Source organism: Narcine bancroftii, chromosome 1 (assembly GCF_036971445.1).
Source record: "Narcine bancroftii isolate sNarBan1 chromosome 1, sNarBan1.hap1, whole genome shotgun sequence".
Taxonomy (NCBI): domain Eukaryota; kingdom Metazoa; phylum Chordata; class Chondrichthyes; order Torpediniformes; family Narcinidae; genus Narcine; species Narcine bancroftii.
The window spans coordinates 416,199,725-416,227,104 of NC_091469.1; positions in this window are offsets into that span (position 1 = coordinate 416,199,725).

The following is a 27,380-nucleotide window of genomic DNA, read 5'->3' on the forward strand; positions in this document are numbered from 1 at the left end:
TGTGCGTTTTGGACCACTCGCCTCGCAATTCTAGATTGCATGGTGGAAAACTGGGTGGTTAGGCCAGCTCTTGACCACATGCGTCCTCTCATGGACCTCCCATCACCCCAAACCCAGAAGGCACTCAAACGCTGCCTGGGGTTTTTTCTTATTGCGCCCAATGAGTCCCCCAGTACACTGACAAGGCACGGCCACTCATTAAGTCCACCTTCTTCCCCTTATCAGCAGAAGCCAGGGCAGCCTTTGACTGCATTAAGTCAGACATCACCACAGCCACCCTGCATGCCATAGATGAATCGATACCCCTCCAGGTAGAGAGCGATGCTTCCAACTTTGCACTGGCAGCCACGTTAAACCAGGCTGGCAAGCCTGTCGCCTTCATTTCCAGGACCCTCCAGGTCCCAGAAAGCCGACATTCCTCTGTCAAGAAGGAGGCCCAGGCCATTGTGAAAGCTATACGTTGTTGGAGACCGTACCTTGTTAGCAGACACTTGATACTGCGTGGTCTCATTCATGTTTAGCAACAACCAGAGGGGCAAGATCAAAAATGACAAAATTGCCAGGTGGAGAATCAAGTTCTTTATCTTTAACTATGACATACTATACCGGCCTGGCAAACTCAATGACCCGCCCGATGCCCTTTCCCATGGGACATGCACCAGCGTACAACTGGACAGGCTGCAGAGACTCCATGAGGAGCTCTGTCACCCGGAGGTCACCAGGTTCACACACTTCATAAAGGCCCGCAACCTGCCCTATACGGTCGAGGAGATCTGCTCCATGACCCAAGCCCGACCCGTCTGTGCTGAGTGCAAGCCCATTTTCTTCCGGCCTGAGAAGACCCATGTCATAAAAGCCACCTGGCCCTTCGAACATCTCAATGTGGACTTCAAGGGGCCACTATCTTCGACAAACCATAGCACCTATATTCTCACGGTGGTCAATGAGTACTCCCGCTTCCCATTTGCTTAGCCCTGCCCGTTCATGACCGCCTCCTCAGTCATAAACGCACTGCACAGCATCTTCACCATTTTCAGGTACCCCAGTTATATCAACAGTGACTTGGGATCCTGAGTGGTGAGCTGAGGCAGTATCTTCTGGAGTGTGGTACAGGTACAATGTCCTTTATCCAGACAGTATGTTCTGAATTTCAGATTTTTATGGATTTCGGAAAGCCAGATTTAAACCCACCCAAATCGGGCTGCCATATCCACCCCCACCCCCTTCCAGTCGCACTATTGTCTCTCCACCACCGCCTCGCCTGCCCGACTCAAGTTGCCATTCTCCCCCCCCTCGCCCACCCAACTCACACTGCCATTCTCCCCCTCCCTCGCCCACCCGACTCACGCTGCCATTCTCCCCCCCCTCACCCGCCCAATTCGCGCTGCTGGTTCCGCCCCCTCCCCCACCTGACTCGTGCTGCTGGTATCTCCCCTCGCCCACCCGACTTGCACTGCCGTCTCTCTCCCCACTTGCCAGATTTTGGAGCTTTCCAGATTTTAAATGTCTGGATAAAGGGTTGTGTACCTGTATTATTTTGAGTAGGACCACTAGCTACAACCCGCGTGGTAACGGGCAGGTCAAAAAGGAGAATGCCACCATCTGGAAAGCGGTCACGCTTTCACTCCAGTCCAAAGGCCTCCCACTCCTCACTGGCAGGACGTATTCCCAAATGCCCTACACTCCATCAGGTCTCTGTTTTGTACTGCCACCAACGCTACCCCACATGAACGCATGTTCTCATTCCCACGGAAGTCGGAATTGGGAACGACTACACCGGCTTGGCTGATGGTTCCTGAACCTGTCCTGCTGAGATGTCATGTCCGGTACTCAAAAAATGACCTTCTAATAGACCGGAAAATGCTACTACATGCAAACCCACACTATGCTTATATTGAGTACCTGGACGGACGGGAGGACACGGTCTCGGTAACGTTCATTCCCCAACCTTCCTCCAACTCTTCCCCAGGTGAAAAACCACCACTCTGTAATGAACCCCTCCCACCCCAGGTAACATGCCAGGACAGTGGGACCAGCAGCAGAACACAGATGACGATGACTGCAGACTAGGGATACTCACACTGACCCTCAGAGACTCCAACGACGATCAGGCACCGCCCCCACCAGCTACTCCGATTCCGGCGCACAGCGATCATGTCGGACAATCAGGCCACCTGACTGTTACAGCCCGTAACTCCTGCAAGCTATCCTCCCCATGTTTTGGAGTCCAAAGAAAGGGTGCACCATTGCTGTTCTCCATACAGACTACAGACTATTAAGAACTCAGAAAAACCACCACTTTGTAACGGTCCCCGGCCCACTTTTTTAGCCACCCCGGGTCAGTTCTCAAAGAAGGGGTGAATATGATAGTATGGGTTCCTATTTATATATTTGTATATAGTGCTAATGAATGACTGAGAGCCATAGCCACACCTACTGGCCAGGTCATAAAGTGTTGCACCTAACTAGATCCAGGTCAGTCTGGACTGGTCGACCTCAATGTACTATGCTCCAGTCTTTTGGTAATAAAAGCCTTGGTTTGAATCTACAAGTCTTTGAGTCATTCCACACGCTACACCCCTCCCACACCCAAGGCCAGGCCAAACTTGCCTGACTGTGGAGCTGAGAAGGGAAAACTGTACCTGAACTTCCTTCCTTATCCTGGAATAACTCTGCCTGGCTACAGTGGGGAACAGAATATGCACTGGGGGGGTTGGAGTGAAATCTTGAATTCTCACTGGTGCAATTCCCTGCTTACTTGAATGAAAACTCCAACTCTCCCCTTGTTTTGCAAGAGCCTACTGCAGGCCACAGATAACACAAGGGGTCTTCCAGTGAAGATAAACATCAGATAAGTCAGGTGCAGGTTTTTCCCCTGCTCCAGGCGTATAATCTCTCCCCTTGCACTTTGTGGGATTCACACATAAATGTTCACTTCAGGGCGAAATAAAAATCTTAATTGTGATTATTCAAAGGATCACCAGCTCCCCCTCCGTCTGGTTTACCTAATGGTAGCACGGCCCTGGGTGCAGTGCGCCACTCTGTCACCTCACCAGGCTGCTCCGGGCTGGTATCTCATTGGGCCACTTCGGGGCTGCTCCGCCACCTTGCTCAATGCGGGACCAATGGGAAAAATGGCCATCTTCCTTACCCATAAATTCCCCACACAGCTAGAACCACTCTGTTTCCCTGGCGTTGGCACTGACAGAGCAGTTCCAGCTGCATAGGGGATGAGGTATGAGGAAAGAACTGGCTCAGGTCGACTGGAAAAGCAAACTAGTAGGAGAAACAGAGTAGGATTGGAAGATATTTTTCCAAATAATAAAAGGCATGCAGGATAGATATATTCCAAGGAAAAGGAAATTAGTCAAAGGAAAGAGAGTACCAATGTGGCTAACAAAAGAAGTTAAAGCTAAGATAAAAGCAAAGGGGAGGGCATACAAGGTAGGTAAAACTAGTGGGAAATCAGAGGACTGGGATTCCTTTAGAAACTTACAGAAAGAAATAAAGTCATAAGGAAAGAAAAGATGAGTTATGAAAGGAGATTAGCAAGCAATATAGAAAAAGATACTAAGTTTTTTTAAATATATAAAGAATAAAAGAGAGCCACGTGTTGACATAGGACCGATAGAAAACGATGCTGGGGAAATTATAATGGGTTACAAAAATATGGCAGAAGAATGAAATTGATATTTTACATCTGTATTCACTGTGGAGGACATTAGTAATATCTCTGACAGACAGAGGCTTCAGGGAGTAGAGTTGGATACAGTTAAGATTACTAGTAAAATTGTGCTAGGTAAATTGAATGGATTAAAAGATTGATAAACCTCCTGGACTGGATGAGGTACACCCGTGGGCTTGAAAAGAGGTGCCTTTGGAGATTGTAGATCCATCAGTGACAATCTTCCAGAAATCAATAGTCTCTGGTGTGGTTCCAGGGGATTGGAAGGTTGTGAATGTGGTTCCATTGTACAAGAAAGGTTGGAAACAGAAAAAAGGAAACTATAGATCTATAAGTCTGATGTTGGTGGTTGGGAAGATATGAGAGTCAATGATGAAGTTATGAAATGACTGAAAATGCATGACAGGATTGGTCCTAGTCACCATGGTTTTTTAAAGGGCAGATCATACCTGACTAACCTATTAGAGTTTTTTGAAGAAATCTCAGGTAGGATAGACGAAGGGGAGGCTGTGAATGTTGTATATTTAGATTTTCAAAAGGATTTTGATAAGGTGCCACATGTTAGGCTGATAAATAAGATGAAGGTCCATGGAATTACAGGGATGCTATTAGACTGGATAGAAAATTGGCTGATAGGCAGCAAATAAAGGGTTGAAATTAAGGAATCCCGTTCAGGATGGCTGCAGTGTTCCACAGAGGTCAGTCTTGGGGCCGCTGCTGTTTACAATTTATATTAACGATTTGGATTGTAGAATCAATGGTATGTGGCCAAGATAGGTAGCAGAGCAGGAACTGTTGAAAAAACCTTAAAATTGCAGAAAGATGTAGACAAATTGGGAGACTAGGCAAAAATATGGCAGATGAAGTACAATGTTGAGAAGTGTTCAGTTCTACAATTTGGCAGTGGAAATAAACAGGTAGAGTACTATTTGGATGGGGAGAAAATTCAATCCTCAGACATGTAAAGAGACCTGGGCATCCTTGTGCAGAGTCATCTAAAAGTTAATGCCCAGGTGGGATTGGTAGTGAAGAAGGCAAATGCTATGCTAGCATTCATTTCAAGAGGTATAGTATATAAGAGTCGAGAGGTGTTAATAAGTCTCTATGGGGCACTGGTAAAACCCCATTTAGAGTGCTGTGTACAGTTTTGGGCCCCTTATCTTAGAAAAGATCTGATGTTGCTAGAGAGGGTGCAGAGGAGATTTACTAGGATGATTCAGGGGCTGGCATATGGGGAGTCTTTGACAGCTCTTGGGTTGTATTCGTTGGGAGTATAGGAGAATGGGGGGGGGGGAGAATCTCATAGAGACATTTCGAATATTGAAAGATTTTGACAGAGATCTTTCCCTTGATGGGTGAATCGAGGACAAGGGGTCATAGTCTTAAAATTAGAAGTTATTCAATCAAAACCGAGAGGAGGAAGAACTTTTATAGTCAGAGGGTTGTGGATCTGTGGAATTTACTGCCGCACAAAGCAGTGGAGGCCAAATCACTAGGAGTATTTAAACAGGAAATGGATAAGTGTCTCATTAGTAAGGGTATCAAGGGATATGGGGAAAAGGCTGGAAATTGGAACTAGGTGTGAACATAATTCAGCTTAATGTAGAGTCACAGAACAGACTCGATGGGCCTAATAGCCTGCTTCTGCTCCTTTAACTTGTGAACATGAATGAAACAATTGTTAATTTTGCAGCTTATAGTTTATATGGGAAAAATAGGTGGAGTGGATGTTCAGTCCAGCAGTGGGCAAAACACAGAAATGCTGCTGGAACTCAGCTGGTCTCACAGCGTCCATAGTGGGTAAAGATATATTATCGATGCTTCAGGTCGAAACATCAGTAGTATATCTTTACCATCTATGGATAGTAATATATATTCATCATCTGTAGACAGTAATAATCTTTACCTCTTATAGATTCTGCAAGACTAGCTGAGTTCCTCCAACATTTCTGTGTTTTGACTACCATCATAGCATCTACAAACTTTCATGCTTCAGTCCAGCAGTGACTGCACAGGAAGATTCTGCAGAAAGGGTGAACAAAGATGGGACTCCACTGAAAAGAATTCCCCACTCCCCTTGGGAATGCTGAAGGAAAGATATGGAAAGGTTTGTCTGGTGGATTGTCAGCACAGTGGAAATAGCAGAATGGCAGAGGAGGGGAACTCTTTCGATGTGGGGTGGAAAATGGTCCAAGAAGGCAATTCTGATTGTGGTTCAGGAGGGAAGGTAAAGGGTGGAAGCAGAAAAATGACAAATATGATTGAGGGAGGGCCTTGTCAATTATAATGAAGGGAACCCCTTGGCCATAAAAAAGGAAGATAAATTGATGTATAGTTTATGGTAGCTGCCCTGTCAGAATGGATATGATGGAAATGGGGAATCTATGAAAATAAATAGGCCAGGCATTGAAAAATACAGTCATAAATAGACCATAAATCAGAACAGCACAGCAACAGGGCCTTTGACCCATATATCACTGCTGAACATCTGCCTGTTCCCCCAGTAGCTATCCCTCTATCCCCTTCACATTCATGTGACTATCTAGAAACTTCTTGAATGCTACTATTGTATCTGCTTCTACCAGTACTCCTGCTGGTCTGTTCCAGGCACCTATCAATCTCTGTAGAATATTCGCCCCACACATCTCCCTTAAACCTTCTTCCCCTCATCTTAAACATATGACAACTAGCTTGTTGTGACACTTTTCCCTTGAAAAGAAGATTCCCCTCAAACCTCCTACATGCTTCAGAAAAAAACTCATTTGTCCCCAGAACTTATACCCTTTAAACGAGGCAACATCCTAGTAAACTTTATCTCTGCCCCTTCTAAAGCCTCAACATCCTTCCTGTAATGGGGTGACCAGAATTGCACACAGTATTTCATGTCCTAATAAAGGCGCATGGAATTAGCATAGAAAAGCAAATAGGTCAGCATGGATGTTATGGACAAAAAGGGCTAGTTCTTTGTGACACAACTCAATAACTATTACTGATGCAGAGTGGGAAAAAGAATAATCAAGAAATTCATTTTGCATAGTGATTCCCAAAGTGGGCACTGCCGCTCCCCACCCCCCACCTCCGTGGGCGGTGGAAAGATCCAAGGGTCGGTGAGGGAAAAGGGGGCATTCCAAACCTTCTGACTTTTTATTATTTAGTTTGCTGCAAAGTTGAATGAAGAAGCCAGTGCAGTAATTTTCTGGCCAGACTCAGGGTGGCAGTAGTGAGCAAAATAAACGGTGACAAGGCATTCTTGTGAGATCTGGTCTCAGTGGCCGCCATGTTGCACTGGCTGTCACTACGCCCCACCTTCTCAACGCCGCTGCCTCCACCACCCCCCTGCTCAGTGCCAACAATAACCTCCCCACCCTGCTCAGCGCAGCCACAAGCCCTCCTCCCCCAGCACTGTTGTGTGGGGGTGGGGGGCGCTCGGGATGTGGCCTGGAGGCCAAGGGTTGGCAGCCTGTAAAAGTTTTGGAACCACTGATTTTGCATTAATGTGTTGAATATAGATCAGGAATTAAATGTAATGGACAATAAATGCATTTTAAAACATTTTTTCCACGTAAAATTCTGTATCTGTTTACACCTGAGCTTAGAACAAGTGGTAGCTTATGTTAATTCCCATAACCATGTGTTACACCTACAGTTAATCTCACTCGGGCTTAATAATAATGTGGTGCTGAAAGTGTGAAATGCCTCAAGACGATCATCCTCAGACGTTTGGTGTCCAACATCAATGACAACATCCTTCCAGAAAGCCAGTGTGGTTTTTGAACAGGCCGTAGTACAGTGGCTATGATCTTCTCACTGAGGCAGCTCCAAGAGAAATGTGTTGAGCAGCAGAAGAGTCTCTATGTCACATTTGTTCATCTAACCAAAGCATTTGACACTTTTGTAAGAGATGGCCAGTGAAAAATCTTACCAAAATTTCGTTGCCCCCCCCCCCCCCCACCACACCTAACCAACATCATCTGTCAGTTCCACCAAGTTATGAAAGGCCACATCAATGTGTGCGGTGAGTTTTCAGACCCATTTCCCATCCGTAATGGTGTAAAACAAGGTGGTCTTTTGGCTCCTACTCTGGATAATTCTTCGCTGTGGCATCCTGAAGAACAGCATCAGACCTGAAGTTAGGGGTCTTCCTATAAATGAGGGTTGATGGCAGGCTCCTCAACCTCACAAGACTGAGAGCAAAACAAGAGTCAGGGACATTGTGGCACATGAGCTACAGTTTGCTGATGACTGTGCACCAGTTGTCCACTCTCTCGAAGACTTACAAGAGATCACAAGTCACTTTGCCAGTACCGCTAAGAGCTATGCATCGACAATCTGCCTGAAAAAGATGCAAGTTTTGTACCAACTGACCCCTGGCTCAAGCTGCAAAGAGCCAACTGTCTTCATTGATGACACTCATCTCAATGCTGCCAACAAGTTTTGCTACCTGGGCAGCATAATAACATCCTCAGCTTCTCTAGATGTAGAGATTGAGCTAAGAACCCAGAAAGGCCTGCTTTGTTTTTGGTCAGCTGTAAGATCGGGTTTGGTCACAGAATATTACGTTGGCCACCAAGTACAAGGTGTACAGGCCTGTTGCCATATCAGGCTTGGTATATGACGTGGTGCTCATATCAGAGTCATTCACGTCAGCTTGACCAACTAAAGCAGTATCATCTACGTTCTCTGATGAAGATCACCTGGTGAGACAAAGTCTCCAATATCGAGGTCCTTTCTCGAGCCGGAATGCCAGCAGTTTCAACCTTGGTGATGTCAGCCCAACTGTGCTGGGCAGGACATGTTGTCAGAATGCCTGATGGAAGACTGCCCAAGAACAGCTTGTAAGGCCAACTGTCCAGTGATACCTGAAAGTGAGGAGGCCAGTGACTACAGTACAAGGTTATCTGCCACAGGAGCCTCAAGAAAACTGACAACGTGGGAGGATCGTTCGCAGTGGAGGGAAGCCATCAGAAAAGTCACGTGATGGAGTAGTGGCCGGACGGTGAACTCCAGCCCTCTCCAGAAAAGTCGGGAAAAACAAAGGAAAACACAAAGGCACAGAAATAAAAGTTACAGAAAAGTGAGTATAAAGGTGGAAAGAAGATGGCGACAAAAAAAGAAAAATCGAAAGCAACGGTAAGAAGAGAGGAAGAGAAGACAAAGGAGGAAAAAGGTGAAGGCCTTACCTGTCCGAAGAGGCCCGCTGCGGAGAGAGAAACCCGCTCCCTCAGGTCGGTAAATAATGGACTACAAAAATGGCTCGCAGAGCCGAGTAAAAGTACGCAACCGCGCATGCACGATACTTCGCGCATGCGCGATGCGAATGAAAAAAAACACACCGACGGGAGGGGGGACCAGCTGGGGAGTCGATCTCCACAGCCGGCAACGACAGCTGCAGAACACCTGCAGCAAGAAGAGACCACAGAAGACAATAGAAACAAGAAAGAAGAGGAGGAAAGGGCACCAAAGAAACAACAGATGGTCAACCCAGAGGAAGAAGAAGAGGAAGAGGAAGAGTACAGGGAAATAGAAGAAGAAAAGAAAGGCAAGGTAAAGGATATACTTGCTCTTATTAAAGGATACATGGAGTCATTTAAAGAATGGCAAACACAGGAATTTAAGGATTTAAGAAAAAGAATAAACAACACAGAAGAGAAAATAAATAAAATGGAGATGACCTTAACAGAAATGGGAAAGAAAATGGACAAGATGGAAGAGCAGGCAGTAGCAGCAGAAATGGAGGTAGAAGACTTAAAAAAGAAATTGGAGAAATCTAATAAAAAAACTAAAGAGACACAAGAACTACTAGCTCAAAAAATAGATACAATGGAAAACCATAACAGAAGAAATAACATAAAGATAGTGGGCCTTAAGGAAGATGAAGAAGGCAAGAATATGAGGGAGTTTATAAAAGAGTGGATCCCTAAGACCCTAGGATGTCCAGAACTACAGCAAGAAATGGAAATAGAAAGGGCACATAGAGTATTGGCCTCTAAACCACAACCACAACAAAAACCAAGATCTATTGTAGTAAAATTCCTAAGATATACTACAAGAGAAAAGGTACTGGAGAAGACAATGGAAAAAGTAAGAGAGGGCAACAAACCACTGGAGTATAAAGGGCAAAAAATCTTCATTTATCCAGATATAAGTTTTGAACTCCTAAAGAAGAGAAAAGAGTTCAATAAAGCAAAGGCGATTTTATGGAAGAAAGGGTATAAATTTATACTAAAGCATCCAGCGGTATTGAAAATATTTATTCCAGGACAACAAAACAGACTATTCTCGGATCCAGAAGAAGCACGAAAATTTGCAGAACAATTACAAAAATAGACTGAAGGAGGAAGACGGGTAATGAGAGTTAAAATGATCACGATTGATATGTATGTGGGTAAAGACAAAAATAGACTGAGGGATGAAGACGGGTAATGAGAGTAAAAATGATCACGATTGATATGTATGCGGGTAAAGAGGTATAAGAGTGAATAGAGACAATGAGCATACATGAATGTATCTGTACTTAGAGGAAAATATAGATAGTATAGACAAGAATTAATAAGGGAAGGTAATGGAATAGAGAGAATAAGGAGGGAATTAAAAGAGTGACCTTTGTGACATATGAAAAGTGGAATCTTTTCTGGGGGAGGCGGGGTGGGGGGAAATAGCGGTCACTGCAAAATCAGTTGACGCTTGCGAGTGGATTCGCAAATCCAAATGGAGAGGGGAGATGTGGTTGTCCGACAAGGGATAAAGGACAACTCAGGAGGTGAAGGGGAGATTGGGGATAAATAAGATAGAAATAGGAGAATAAGGAAAATGTTGGATGTTGTAGGAATGTTGTCTTATAAAGAGTTGAAAATAAGAAAACAGAAATGGAAAAGGAGGAAAGGTAATGATGGAAAAACGGAAAGGGAAGATAAACAAAATATAGAAGGGCTACGCTGAACTATATGTCTTTAAATATTAATGGAATACATAACCAAATTAAAAGGAAGAAACTACTAAATTTAAATGAATAAATGTATTCCATTAGAAAAAATAACATATAGGTTAAGAAATAATATTGAAATATTCGAACAAGTATAGGAGCCTTACATTAAATACAATAGCGAAAACCTACCGGGGACAAACATTACCTAAGTTGATGGAAGGAGAAGGAAAGAAAAGAATGGACTCAGTAGAATTTCTGGTGTAATTTTGTTGAATGACAACATTGTCTGACTGGCTTAATGCAACCTAGATTGTATACCTAAAATGGATGAGAGGGGGGGGGGGTGGGGGGGGTGTTTTGGGAGGAAAGGGGGGGGGGGAGAAAAAGTCACTGTATATGTGTGAAAAAGAAACAGTGTATTTCATGGCTAATGTGATTTATGGTGTGAAAAATAAAAAATTTAAAAAAAAAAGAAAAGAAAAGGTGGCTGTGAACAAGCTCAAAGAGGCAACAGAGGAAAGGCGTAGGAAGTGTCACATCAGAGCTTCTGCCCCTGTCGCTTCTTCAGGTCTCACCTGCCAAGTATGTAGCAAGTAGTGTCTGTCAAGAATTGGCCTGCACAGCCACTCCAGGACGCACATGTCACACCCCACAAACTGACTGAAAGAAACTATCATACTACTTACTGGTTGGGCAGCCAGAAGGAGAAGCTGTGTTGATCTGATGCATATCTCACATGTAGCCACTAGGTGTCAGACAAGTGCCATGCCTCAAACCAAAATCTACACTGCAATTTCATGACAAAAGCTTATCTTTTTAGGCAGTTCTGCAGGATCAAGGATGACTGACTTCCCCTCCAGTTTTGGAGGTTATGAGGTGACTGATAAGGCCAATGTGAAATTGATGGGTGGCTGATGGGGTGAGTAAGTGGATATTTTGTGAAGTGGTAAGTAGAGGTTCTGTGTGCTCTTGGTAACTGGCCTCAAGTTTCTCAATAATATGCTAAATGCTCCTTCTTTGAGCATTCAAGGATAAGATTCCCAAGGAGACTTTGACTGTACCAAGTGGCACATCGAAACAAATACTACAGATGCTGTCTCACAGCTCCGGAGTCCTCAGGTACTATCAGTGTGAAGCTTGCTCATTCTCCGTGTGACCACATGGGTTTCCTTTGGTTGCTCCCAGAGTGGGTTGAAGTTTACTGGCAACCATAAATTGCTCCGAGTGTGAAGGAGTTGATGAGAATGTGGTGAGAGTAAAAACTTGAGGTGAGATTAAAAGGGTATCCTTGAGTACAGAGACAGGCTCTTCAGCCAACTTGTCCTTACCGAGCTAAACTTATTTGCTTGTGTTCAACCCATATCTCTCTTAATCTTTCCTATTCATGAACCCGTCCTAAAGTCTTTGAAACATTTTATTTACAACATACCTATTAGCTGCAGCAATTAAGAAATTTGGTGCATGCAGGTATGTACAGTACATCAAACATTGTATACAAGGTCGATATTATTATCACCACTACCACTTCCTCTGGCATGTCATTTCATATACCCACAAGCCCAAGTAAACCAGCCATGTGGTTTCGATTCTATAAGTTTAGAACGAAAGTGACTTTTGGGTAAACTATCAGCCATGATTGTAATAAATGGGTGTCTTACTCCTGCACCAGTTTGTCATGTTCTGAAATTCTTTTGTCTGTCATTAGAGAATTTTGCTAGGATTACTGCCTTTTTTAACAATTTTAGACATACACCCTGGTAACACCCCACGAGCCAGTGCTGTCCAATTGCACCCAATTAACCTGCACGCCCGGTACATTTTTTAATGGTGCAAGGAATCCAGAGAACCAGGGGAAAACCCACACAGACACGGGGAGAATATACAAACTCCTTACAGACAGTACAGGATTTGAACCCTGGTCATGTTCATTGGCGCTGTAACAGTGTTGTGCTAACTGCTACACCAACCATGCCACCCTTCTGATTCAGGCAATGACAAATATAGAAAAAAACCAAGAGATCTATTGTGTGAAGCAACATTATATTTTTCACACAGATGCTGCATTCCAGAAAATTGTTCCCAAAATTCCAGAATGCAGTCTGTGTAAAAGATCCGGGAAGGAGAATTTCACAGAACCCCTGCAGTCTAAACACATCTGCAGTCGTTTGGCAGCAACAATGGGACGTTATTAATAACACACGATGCTGTATGTCATACGTAGGTTATACATCACGGTCGATGTCGACGCAGTGGCATCTCACGTCAACTGAAAATACCGCACCTCAGGTATTTAGTGTAAACGCACAATGAGTTTGGTGTTTTGGTTGTTTTAGTGTGAACAGTCACTCCAGAAGGTGGGTGTGATAATGCTGACAGAAAAAAAGTCATTATATGTTAAAAAACATAATAGTCTGCAGATGCTGTGATTGCAGTTAATACACAAAAGTGCTGGGGAAACTCAGCAGGTCCCTCAATGTACATAGGAAGATATATAACCTGCAAAAACACAATGCTGGAGAAACTGAGCTGGTCAAACAGTCTCCTTTATGTAGCAAAGGTAAACCTCAAACCTTCCTCTGGCATGTCATTTCATATACCCACAAGCCCAAGTAAACCAGCCATGTGGTTTCGATTCTATAAGTTTGAGTATATGTATCTTTATCTTTGCTACATAAAGGACACCGCTTGACCCCAAGTTTCTCCAGCATTGTGTTTTTACTTCAACCACAGTATCTGCAGACCTTCATGCTTTACAGATATAACCAGCATTAAGGTGCTGACCCTTTGTCAAGCTATGCCATGAGAGCTATCATTGAATATTCTGGGAAATTGGCAGGAACCAAGCGTTTTTATTTGTCCAATAAAATGAGCTGGTTACAATGCATGCCAGGGCAGACTTTTAGCTAAAGAGCAACTGCATTACTTCAGGATGTGAGAACCAGGTTTTAATTCCAAGTTTAAAAAGTGAATTCAGTTCCCTGTGAAACAAATAAATAAAAATATATATCCCTGGATTCTGCTGTGTTTTTTACCTGTGAGAAGGGACATGTGGAATTTTAAGAGACTTATGGAAGGGAAGAAACATCACATGTAAAAGTTAAATTGAAAGAAACTTTTGACTTGGTTTTCAATGCTCAGGACCTTCACTGACAGCTGGTTGAGATAACTGGGGGAGGGGAGGAATGTGAAACCATCATGACTACTAATTGCTTTATCACCTCGTTATTTTTCCTTCCTTAACTCACCCATTTCCCTCCCATAAGCTTGTATTCATTGAAGAGGTATCTGTCTGCATCTTGGGATAAACAGAAGAGTTACCTTCTTGTCTAATCTAATTACAGTCTAACTGCAGTCTCAATGGTAAAAAAAGCCTTGTTAAATTAACATTTCTAAACATTTGCTAATCGCAAAGCACGAGACCAACACTGATTATTGTTTTGCTAATAAGAAGAGGAGGTGCTAATGACACATTTCAGGAGCTGGGCAGTACTTTGGCTGTTAACCATTGCGTGTGCAGGCAGCACTTTTTCAAAATGCTTCCAAGTCTAAACTCCTATCTATTCGAAAAGAAGCTGATTACCTCATTAGTTCTCAGCCTCAGGACTCTGAGTCAATCAGACCCTTCCTTCTCACTGTGAAACCACCCAGACTGATTTGTCTGTTTACACTCAGTAAGGGATAGGTTTCATGAGATTGTCCAGAGCTCTCAGAAATCTGGATTGCAAATAGAAATGCAACTATTGCATTTGCATGGAGATAATGTCTTACCATCCTTGCCAAGGCCAGGGCAGATGTGAAACAAAAAACTGGCAGAGCTGCAGTAACAGTAGCCTTGCTGCGGGTGCAGACCCGGGGAAAGCAAGGAACGGAGACACAGCGCTCCCTCGCGGGATACGACCACCCAATTCTACTGGTGATGGCTTTGAACAGGATTTAAACAGACTGTTTCGGGAGGTAGTGGTGCTTTATTTTTAAAAATCCGGCCCCCAGATGGTTCAAGGCTGCGGCAACTCCGGGGAAGCAGCAGACTGACTCTGGGCACCAGTATCAGGGAGAATTAGACACACCCCCCACCCCCCCTCATTGAGAAGGAGAAGCAAAGGAGAGGGGGTCCGCGGCTGAAGGACACACACAGGCGACGAGCTGTTGGCAACTTGCGGACAAGAAACCCACACAGGCTGTGGGCTGCTGGAGACTTGAAGTCAAAGGACTTACACCAGGCTGCGGGCTGCTGAAGAAGGGCACATGATAACCAGATATCAGAACCAGGATTCAAGGATGGTGAAGGCAAGAGCCCTGAGCGCTGAAAACTTTGTTATCGTGTCAGAGGATTGGATCTGGAGCTTAGGTTTCTGATAGATTGAACATGTGACTGCAGAGACTGCAGAAGGGCTGGAGGTGAATCCACAGATGCTTGATGACTCTGGGAGTCTCTCTTTTGCTTCCCTTTCTTTGACTGTAAGGGGCACCAGGCAATGCTAATCTTTGTCCACCTTATGGCAGACTAAAGGCAATTTTATGCATATTACTTTTCAATTTAATTACATGACATTAAAAGTTATCTGTATCTGTACATTCATAGAGTGTGGGCTGCCACATCACAGGAACTATCGGAGGTGGTCGCAATGGTGATTCCATGAGTCATCTGTATGATTGGGGGAACAATTGTCACGCCTCTGTTCTGGGCATCCGGCTGCGGGGAGATAAATTTGTAATCACTGAGGTAAAGGAGGAGGTCGGGTGATCTTCTCCTCGTGGTGGATTTAAAGTACAGTGACTCCCCATTCCGGCTGATCACTGTATATGTCTCGCCCATACAGAGGGAGCTGGCAATGTCCTGGCTGGTGGCTTCAACTGTTTTATTGATGTGGCTGGATGATTTAGCAGTGTTGACCAAACTCCTCATAGAGATGGTTAAAGATACACAGCTGTGCGATGCCTTTAGCAATTCTGCAGGTGGAACACAGCCACAGTCCATCTGGTCAAGATAGACTTTCTCAGATAAACTTCCTTGTGTTGAAAGCCATCATGGTCAGAACCACCAACAATTCTTCTCCATCCACTGCCTCCTTCATGCCTCCTGTCACCTAGAACAAGACCTGAAGGTGGGCAGGGGAATGTGGAAGCTGAATGTGAAGTTGCTGACCCCAGAGAATGTAAAGGAACTAAAGAAGGATTACCTCATTGGAGAACTGTGAAACCCTTCTTTGATTCACCAGTGAACTGGTGGGAAATGACCAAGGATGGCACGGTTGGTGTAGTGGTTAGCACAGCATCTTTACAGCGCCAGCGATCAGGACCAGACAGGGGTTCAAGTCCCGCACTGTCTGTAAGGAGTTTGTATGTTCTCCCTGTGACTGCTCGAGTTTTATCTGGGGGCTCTGGTTTCCTCCCACCATTCAAAATGAACCAGGGGTGTAGGTTAATGGGCTGTAAATTGGGCAGCACTAATACATGGGCTGAAATGGCCTGTTACTGAGCTGTATGTATGTATGTATGACTCAATCTAAAAATTTAAAGGAGAACTTCAAGAGGTTCTTTATCCTCAAAGATGTTCAGATAGCAAAACAGAGTCAGAAGGAAGTGAACCAATTCCAGACTGACCTACAGCAACTCCTCCTTCTGCAGCTGAGAGGGGTGGATGCAAAAAAGAAACTTCAAGAGGTGAAGAGCCGAAAAGCTACGCTATTCACTTTGGTATCCTCCACGATCATCTTCTGATCCAGGGTCTGCACAGTGAAGAAGGATGAGATGAGCTCATATTTCTTCTTCCAACAGGTTCACAGGGAAGCTCCATGATCCATAGCCTGAAGGAAGAAAGCAGCTCAGACACATCCTCACAGACAGGCATACAAAGGATCTGCAGGTCCTTTTAAGTTGATCTGTATGACACTAGGGCTACAGGCAGAATTTCTTTCCAAACTTTCCTGTCCTCTATCATTGAGGTCTTTCTTACATGACAGCAAGCAAGAATGTCTGGAGCAGTCAATTACCCTGGGGGAGCTAACGGACTCCATCTGTTCCTTCAGGTTGATTAAAACTCCCGGAAGAGACAGATTACCAGCTGAGTTGTACACGGTCCTGTGGAACTGGGTTGGTCCAGACTTGCTGAAAGTATACAATACTATGCTCCTGGCAGGCAGATGTCAGACTCAATTAGGAAGGGCATTATCACCCTCAACTTCAAACAGAAAGGGGAAGAGGAGGAGGATATTAGGAATTGGAGACTCATAACATTGTTAAATGTTGACTACAAAATCCTACCCAAAGCCATTACCAATCGACTCAAGTCTGTTCTAGGGCAGGTGATCCACCCAGACCACACCTTCATGATTCCAGGCAGGAAAACTTCTGACAGCTTTCCCTGCTCAGAGATACCATTATCTACATGTTAGGCTGGGCGGGGTGGGGGGGGGGAAATCAGGGGAGGACACCTGTCTGGTCAGCTAAGACCAGGAGTAATTGTTCAACCAGATATTGCACATGTACATGATGGATGTGCTCCCAAAAAAGGATTTTGGGAAGAGAATCAGAAATTGGATTAAATGGTTCTACGTGGACATCCATAGCACAGTCCAAATCAATGGGTGGGAAAAATACATTTTCCCCATCGTCTGGAGTTAGGCAGGGTTGCCCATTCTCTCCAGTCTTACTTCTATGCACTGCATCCTTTGCTGAATCCATCAGGAAGGACAAGACCACAAGAGGAGTGACATTTCTAGGCAGTGGAGGCACTCAGGTCAAAGCATCCCTGTACACGGACGATGTTGCCATCTTTTGCTCAGACCCATGATCAGTCCACAGGCTGATCAGCACTGTGGCTATTTTTGAGTCTGTATCAGATGCCAGGGTAAACTGGAAGAGTGAGAAAATGCTCTTTGGTAACTGATCCAACCCGTCAGATCTGATTACCTGAAGGAGCTGGGGGATCTGGTTTGGAGAGGCCAAGTTGTGCAACAAAAATTGGTTTGAATGGATCACAAATGTCAACCAAACAATAACCAATGACAGTGTCAATGGCAGTGTTCGGGTACAAAGTATTCTCAGTACCATGCTGTATATTGTGAGGTATGGCCCATCCCCCACACTTCTGCCCTGGTGGTCATCAGACCAGTCTTCCTGTTCATATGGGGATACAAGATGAAAAGGGTCTTAAGGGTCACCATGAACAAGCCATCAGAGAATGGGAGTAAGGCTGCATTAGGCTGTACATGGAACCAAAGTACAAAGACATTAAGATTGAGGTTCTACCTGTTCCAGATGTTGTGAAGGATGGGCCTGGCCCTGTGGTGCAATTTCCAAGTTAGCTGGATTTTACTGCATCAAACTCCTTTGACCACAAGGCCAACAGGCTCAGAACATTTGCAGAGACACAGATACAAGGACTCAATGGACACGGTTGGATGGTTCCCTGAGCAGACCGTCCAGGTCATCTGGCAGAATGCCTCATTGCCAATCCTTACAAACAAGTCTGGCTGCCGGTTAGAGGAGCCCTCCCAGTTAGATCCAACCTGGACAATGGAAATATACCCACAGTGCACATTGTCCCCAAGATGACTGTGGTGGAGAGGAGACAGTTGCCCGCCTCTTTGCAGCATCCAGATTTTCTAAAAGTGTGTGGAGTATGTCATGGTTCATCACCAGCATGACAGAAGGTGCTCTGATCTATGGGCTATTGCCAGGGACGCATGCAGAGACAGGCATCCAGAACTGCTGGAAGACCATCAAAGAAGCCCTTTAGTGTGCCTGAAACATTGATCTTCCAGCACACTGAGATATCAGCGAGGCAATGCTGCCAACTGGCACATTCCAGGATGCAGTGATACATGCAAAGGCTTGGTGCAGTCAATCAGAGGGTGCTGTGGGGGAGGACCACTGTTTGGAGTTCTTCCAGTACTGGGCATTGGGAAAAAAAACAACAGAGGGGGAGTGACAACAAGGTGCCACAGTGGTGGCAATGGCAACCATATATACTCGTGTAATAGTCAAGTTTTTTGGACCAATTTTTTTGGCTAAATTTGGGGGGGGCTTGACTTTTACATAGGTCATACTTTTGACTGCAGTAAGTACCTGCATTGTTCAAGGCGTCGGAAGCTCAGATAGCTGGGACTGGGTGGTAAGCTGCATTTGCCGCATCGGGGGCTTGGATGGACAGTTGGTCAGGCCCTAGGAGAGAATCTGTTGGCTGTGGTAGGTGGCCGATGTGAGGATCCGCAGTTGGGGCATCAGAAGCCCTGGTATGTGGGCAACCAAAGTGAGATTCCATGGTCATACCATAGGGAGCTCTGCTGGGTGGGTGGCTGGGGTGAGGAACTGTGGTCGGGGCGTAAGGAGCTTATATGGGCAGGGGGTCAGGGCTAAAAATAGGGGGTCATCTTTTACACAGGTCATATGGATAATGCACGATTTTTGGGCCAAAAAAGGGGATCACCTATTATATGACTATAAAGTAAACAGTAATCAGGAAATGTATGTAACAATGTACATTGATAGAAATGTACGGTAGATATGACACTAAGACTTTGACCAATTTTCACTTCTGTAAATAATTTGTGATTAAAGTTTATTTTTAGAAAAAATTTGTATACAGTCTGTTTGTCACATTAGACCTGGTAATAGTAAGAAGGGTTCTTCTTCAAGCAGTCTAACAGGTTAAATCTAATATTCATATGACAAAGTACAATTAACAGAAAGAAAGAACAATAAGTCCCAAGCAAGGGCAACAGTTGGATGCTGCAGGCTGCTGGCAACTGCGGTCAAAGGACTTGCACCAGGCTGGGGACGGCTGGAGACTGGCTCATGACTGGCTGAAGGGGTACCAGATATTGGAACTGAGATGCAAGTGGATGGCAAGGGTGCTGGACACTTCATGATTGTGTCAGAAGTTTGTATCTGATGCTTGGGTTGCTGATCATTTGGACTGAAGGCCGTGTGGCTGCGGAGTCTGTGGGAGTGCTGGGCAATTTCTGGCTGATAGCGAATCTTGATTTGCCTTATGGTAGACGAAAGGAAATTTTGTGTACTAATTTAATTTTTTTAATACGCCATGGTAATTGGCCCTTTTTACCCAATTAACCTGCAACCCCAATATGTTTTGAAGGGCGGGAGGAAACCAGAGCACCCGGAGGAAACCCATGCAGACATGAGGAGAATGTATAAATTCCTTACTGACAACGTGACAGTGTTGCACTAACCACCAAGCTAACCATGTCACCCTTGCAGAATATCACATTTTCTGTTTTATTACATGACAATAAAATAATCTTGAATCTCAAAACCAAAGCTGACAAAGGCTTTACGCAGCAAATGAACGAAAGGAAACTGGAGGGAATCAGGGATCAGACACCATCCAATGTTTCGGAAGGCCCCAGTGAACACCCAACAATAAATGAGGGCGCATGGCCACCTTGTGTAGATGTTGTCACTAACACTGTAGAATTGATCCCACTATGATCGAGAGTGTTTTTTTATTGTTTACTTGTGCCAAATGATGAAAGGCCTTTTTATGATTTACTTTGTCTTGCGGAAATGCCACAGACACTAAAAGATGCTGAACTTTTTCAGGTTCTGCAGGAGTATATGGGACTGTTGTATTGGAATTTGCACGTATAAAGGACCCACAGTGGCAGGAGTAGTGGGCAGAGATTGAAGACCATGGGGCTCACACAGAGACATTGGCACCTGAGATCAACATTGGACTCATTAGGGTAATTAAAGTTGCACATTTTGTGCAAGATTATTATAGTGCCAGCTACCAGGGTTCGAATCCGTTGCTGTCTGTAAGGAATTTGTACATTCTCCCCGTGACCTGAGTGGCTTTCCTCTGGGGGTTCCAGGTTCTTCCCACATTCCAAAGACATGCAGGGTTAGTTGGTTAGCTGGCCACATGGGTGTATTTGGGAATTGCAGGCTTGTGAGCCAGACGGGCCTGTTACCGTGCTGTACCTCTAAAATAAAACGCAAATACTCAATTCTCGTATCTTTGCAGCTATGTGAAGGAAGTGGAGCATAGAGATGATCCTGAAATGAACTACAAAACAAAGGGCATGAATTACAACATGAACTTTAAGCCTTTCTGCCTCCTTTGGTAGAATAATTTTCAGTGGTTCACCTATCCTGCGTATATTTCATCAGTTCACTCACCTAAATGTGTCCATTCAGGGAAGGCTATCTAATGTGTTGGAAATGGCAGAGAAGGTCAGTGTTTGGGAACAGTGGAGTGACTTTCTGCCAGATCCCATCCACCTGCCAATGACTGGGTGACTCCCGGAATGGCAGAAAGCTGCAATTGTGCTTGTTATCTTGTATCACTGGACACCCAGTTTGACCGTTAGGACCATGGAACATTTCAGCACAGAAACTGGCCTTTTGGCCCTTCTAGTCGGTGCCAAATATTTTTCTGCCTAATCCCACTGACCTGCACCCAGTCCATAGCCCTCCATACCCCTCCCATCCATATACCTGTCCAAATCCTTCTTAAATGTTAAAAATTAAGCCCACATTCATCACTTCAGCTGGCAACTTGTTGCACACTCCCACCACTCTGTGTGAAGAAGTTCCCCCTAAACCTTTCCCCTTTCATCCTTAACCCATATATCTCACCTTTGTATCTCACCTATCTTCAGTGAAGAAAGTGTACTTAAATTAACTCTGTTATAATTTTATATCTTTATCAAATCTCCCTCATTCTTCTACACTCCAGGGAATAACATCCTAACCTGTTTAACCTTTCCCTGTAACTCAGTTCTTGAAGTCCGGGCATCATCCTAGTAAATCTTCTCTGCACTCTCTCAATCTTATTGAGACTTTCCTGTAGTTAGGTGACCAAAACTGCGCACAATATTCCAAATATGGCCTCACCAATCTCTTATACAACTTTACCATAACATCCCAACTGTTATACTCGCTACTTTAATTTATAAAGGTCAATATGCAAAAAGCTCTCTTTACAACCCTATTTACCTGAGATGCCACAGTCAGGGAACTATCTATCTGTATTCCTCTGTTCTACTGCACTCCTCAGTGCCCTACTATTTACTGTGTATGTCCTTTATTGGTTTGTCCTTCCAAAATGCAACATCTCACTCTTGTCTACATTAAATTTCATCTGCCATTTTTTGGCCTATTTTTCCAGCTAGTTCAGATCACTCTGCAAGCTTTGAAAGTTTTCCTCACTGTCCACCACACCTCCAACCATTGTGTCATCAGCAAACCTACTGATCAAATTTATCATCCAGATGACTGATATAGATGACAAACAATAATGGTCCCAGCATCCATTCCTGACGCACACATTAGTCACAGGCCTCCAGTCTGAGAAAAAATCATCCACAACCACTCTCTGGCTTCTCTGTACTACCGAAATTCTGAACCTTCCTGATTAACCTTCCATGTGGGAGCTTGTCAAAGGCTTTCCTTCATCAGCTTTCCTGGTAACCACCTCGGAAAACTCTTGTCAGATTGGTTAAATGCAATATACTATGCACAAAGCAAAGTTAACGATCCCTAATCAGCCCCTGACTATTCAAATACTTGCATATCTGATCTCTTAGAACACCTCCAATAATTTACCTACTACCGATGTCAGGCTCACCAGGCTATATAATTTCCAGGGTTACTTTAGGAGCCTTTTTTAAACAACAACAAGGATCTCAGGCTGCCGTAGGGAATGGGGACCTCGGGTTGCTGACAGGGAACAGGAATTTTGGGCTATCGCGGGAACCAGAGACCTTAGGCTTCTGGGGAGAGTGAGGACCTCAAACTGCTGACAGGGAATGGGGACTTGGTGCTGCCACGGGGAACGGGGACATCGGGTTGCCGCCTGGGATATAACAGAGTAAATTTAATACAAAATATGAATTGGTACAGCAGTTTTAATAAAGATTTCTTTTTAAATTGGTCATATGTGCAGATGGACATAACTCACGTAGGTCAGAAATTGAGGACTACCTGTATATCTGAGATTACCTGCCAGTAACTTATCCACTACTGATGTCACCAGCCGATAATTTCCCAGGTTTTTTTCAAGCCTTTCTTAACCACTGGAATAACATTACCTCTCCTCTAGTGGCTAAAGAAATTAAATTTCTCGCCAGGCCCCCTGTAATTTCTGCACTGGCCTCCTTCCAGGTCCCAGTGAATATCCTGTCAGGCCCTCAGGATTTATTCACATTTATTTTCCTCAAGTCAGCAAGCACATCCTCCTCTGTGATCTGTTAAATGTTATTTATTCACATCTAAACTAAATAGTGTGAGTTTCAGATTTTACAATTGAATTATTCTCTGCCATTTCTTTACTTTGTATCTTACTTTCTCCAGAGACACCCAAAAATTGCAGATCTGGTATCTTAACTGAACAGAGAACTTGGAGGAATTCAGCTGGTTTGGCTACATCCATGGAGGAAAATGGTCAGTCCATGTTTCAGGTCTGCTCATGTATTCAAAGTTTCTTATCAATGCCTTTATTTATTATCCTGTGCTGAGTTTTGAAAACATACAAATCCTCAGGTTCATTGTTTCCTTTCCGCACCATGATGAGCCTTTACCTTTCATTGAGGAATATCAATTTCTAGTAGCCATTGCTGAACCACACTCCTAGGTTTTTATTTTTGCATTAAAAGCCTATTACTTACAAAGTATCTATTAATTAGATAGCACAGTCTATTTGTGACACTATCTAAAGAAGGCAGCCAACATCATAAAAGACCCCCATCAACTGTGTCATAATCTTTTCTTGCTGCAGTCAAAAAATAAAGAATCTTGAAGTCCAGAAAGTCTCGGTTTTTGTTCAATAGCTATCAAGCTTTTGCACCTCCATGTGTTATCATAAACCTAACCATAAATAAATTTGAGATCCAAAAAAAAGAACGGTCTTCACTAATGAAATATCACTTATTTTGCAAGTGTGAATTTTAATCTATCTATCCTTTCATATTTATCATCTCCTTTTCTGTCTTAGCATATTGTGGTAATTTAATAAAGTGAAAAGATTTGCACTGTTATCGTTTCTATACATTTTCATTGTGAATAAAGATTATTTTTCAAATTTAAAAAAAAATGGGCTACCCGAGGGGTGTGGACAAAGTGGCAACTCTCTGTCTGCCTTACACTGCACAAAAGTTAAAGAATTTAATGTATGTTAGATTCTAAATGTAGTATTACATGACAATAATGGAACCTTTACCTGCATTGACCCCTCAAATCATGGAGGTAACAAGAAAATCTGCAGATATTGGGGTCTAGTGCAGTGCACAATAGTACTGGAGAAACTCACAGGTCATAGGAAGTAAAAGTTAGCCAGTGTTTTGGGCCCATCCTTCATCAAAAATGTAGAACATCTATCTGTCAGACAGCAGAATAAAATGGTGGGAAGAGGAGGGAGGGAGGAAGGGGAAAGAGGAGGAAAACAGACTAAAGATATTAGATGCAGGGTAGGGTAGAATAGAAAGAAGCTAAGATGAAACAGAATCAATACCACTGTTTCTGCAGTCATTAGGTGCTTTTCAGCTGCAGCACCTGGCTAGCCCTCCTGGTAAGTGACGTGACACGCACCCAGGGTAACTATCAGTAAATCTACCCACCCCCCCATCGGCCGTCAGTCCCACCCCCCTGACCCCCTCCTCTCCCCCCCGCCTCTCCCCCCATGGTAGTGACCCCGCTCCTCTTCCCCCACTGCGGCAGCGATCTCTTGCCCCATGTCAGCGACCTTACTCCCCCCAATTGTGGCCCTCCCACTATGGCAGTGACCCCTCTCTCCCCCCCAATCATGGCAGATACTTCAGCCGAGCTTTACCTGTGATGCCAGCGCGCAAGCGCTGATGTCACAGGAATAACTGGGTCCTGTTTTCAAGATGCTGGTGGATGAGACCTAGGTAAGTTTAACTGGGTTCCCTGACTACATCAGAGGTAGGCAGGCACCCTGGTTGATTTTGGTTTTGGAGCCCGCTGACCAGTTAACCCCATTTTCTAAGGCAGTTAGAAAGCGCCTACTGACCGGATCAGTGATCCAGTGTCACTTCAGAACCTACAGAACAGGAATAAAAGCAAGTATTCATTTTTGTTTTTTAGACTGCAATGTCAGGAGAAAGAAAAAAGAAAGAGAAAAAAAAAAATCGCTGAAAAATTAACATAATTATTGCCCATGTGGTCGTTCGCACCGGGCGCCTTTTTAGATTGCAAGTACCTGTGTGCAACAGACCCGATGGTTTGACGTGCAGTATAGTGGATGACCTTCAATTAATTTTTTCCAGTACGATTTACACTGCAGAGTTCCTCAAAAATGTTGTAGGGGTCCTGCAGGATCAATCGCAGAGGAGGAATTAACTTAAAATTCCTGCTTGTTCCTTTTCAGACTACCTGTGTCGCCGCAAAATTACTTGACAGTGCCTTTACATGTCTGCAGTCTAAAAACCATAATTGATTCGTGAGAAGATAAAAAAAACTTTTCTATTCTGTTCTTCTCACAACAAACTTGATATTTGGAATTGCAATGTTTATGGCCTGTTAACCTGTATTCGCACTTTTAATGATTTTTGAATCTGTACATTGCTCCACAATACAATTTAGATTCTTATCACCCAGGAATATGTAGCATTCTTATTCTTTCTACCAAATTGCACCAAGCTGGTTCTGATAATTGCAAGCTTGGCCACACAACTTCAAAGGGCTTCACACATAAAATTATTGCAACACAATTTATCTGCATGGAGCATGATCACTTCCTGACTCCACAATGGGTACAAGTACAGGTTTGTTCAAATTTACAAACTTGTCTACTTGCAAGATAAAATATATCACAGACAGATAATTAGAAAAACTCCAGCCCTTTCACTCCTCCTGGGACTTCATAAACTCAGAGGGAAAATGAAACTGCAGACTTTCTGCAAGCTCTGTTTATTTTTAATATCTTCTTAATCAATCTGGTACTGGGTACATGTTAAGCACATGTTATTTATCAGATCATATCTGACATGAGACTTTCTCTGTTGGGCCTCTGAATGAGAAATTTGAGTAAGCATCTCTCAGCCTATGACCATTGATTAAGTTGGAGATATAATGCATCAGAGTCATTAGGCCATTTCATGCCAGGCCTCTGCCTGGAGGCTGGCTACAAGCATAGAGAGAAAACTTAAAACATACCTTTCATTCAGCAGCCCTAAAAGGCTGCTCCAGCATCTCATTCATGTTGAGCGGTGCCTCAGTGCCCTCTGGATCTGATGGAGGTGGGCAACTAGTGCTGTAGCACCACCCATCATAAATACACGGCAGAGCAATGGTTGTCTTCCCTACCCATAATCCCCATGCAGCTGGAATCACTGTTTCCTAGAACAGTTCCAGCTGCATGCAGGATTATAGGTAGGAAGACAGCCATTGCTCTGCCACGTTTTGAGGTGCAGAGAGCAGCCCTGAAGGCTGAAGCGGCCTGGTGAGGGTGTCAACCAACCCCCGAAAGCTCCCGTTGGTCCTTGATGCCCTGACAGCTCCCACCTGCCGCTCCTGTCTTGAGGGGATCATGGAGGGAGAGGAGTGAGTGGGGAGATGGGTCACGGGCCGACAGCGTCATCAGCTGCTTCAAGCGGCTTTACCTTCATGTGGGGCAGCAGAGCGCAGACCTCCGCTGATTATCCTTCCCGAGAAGGATTGGATTCACCACCTCAGAGCCAGCCGCAGCACATTCAGAAAGGCATAAGGGCAGAGAACCTCCGCCTTTATAGTCGGGCATTTTCCTTGCTTGAAAGGGCCGATAAAGAGATGCAGTCGTTCGGTCTCCACTAACTACCAACCATCCATTCATACACTATTCCTACCCTAATATATTGTATTCTCTCCACATTTCCATCAAATTGCCCCATATTAAAATTATTGAACCATCGAATCATACAGCAAAGAAACAGTTCCTTCAGCCCAGCTTGTTCACGTGCTATCCGTCCACACTAACCCTATTTTCCTGCATTAGGCATTTATCCCTCTGTGACTTTCTTATCAAGTTCATCCAAATGTCTTTTAAACAATTTAAATCTAACAAGTTTCTCTTGCCAACATCAACATGGATGTTGTCACATTTGTGGCCCGAAATGTGAAATTAATAACACCATCACCACATGCTTTACCAGTTGAACATCTCAGTGTCTTTATTTTCCTGCTTCCATTATTCCCCCATTTCGCGCTTCCCCCCCTACCTCCAGTGCATACCATCTGACTTCCGGTCAGGTTAATACATATCATGCATATTCATTATCATGACATCCCTCCTTTCACCAGAAATAAACTTTATATCTTTATGTTTAAATGTAAACACTTTAACACTATCAATAGCATTTTTCTGCCTTCTGAACCAACAAAACAACTTCAAATTCAAAACAAAAACAACTTAAAATTCCCTCTTCACAAAATGTAACATAAACATGTTATAACCAAATGTAATATAATAGCTCAACTGTTCTTTTGTAATTATACTAATACAATGATCACCTCATATGCAAAATGTAAACATTTAAATTTTTTCACCTCACATGTTTAAATTCCAATACTTTTGTTTTTTTTTCCACTTAATACCAAATAGTCCACTAAACAAAAATGCAATTCATACAGCACTCATACATGTACTTTATGATGTATTGATCAAATCACTGTCCAAATGTTCCCATTATCATTTCTCTTCCTTGGTGAGTAACATTACTGCGCTTCATTGAAACTCATTCCAACTATCACAAACTTTCACTTTCGTGATAATGCAGGCACGATTAGAAATATGTCACAAAATCTTCATAT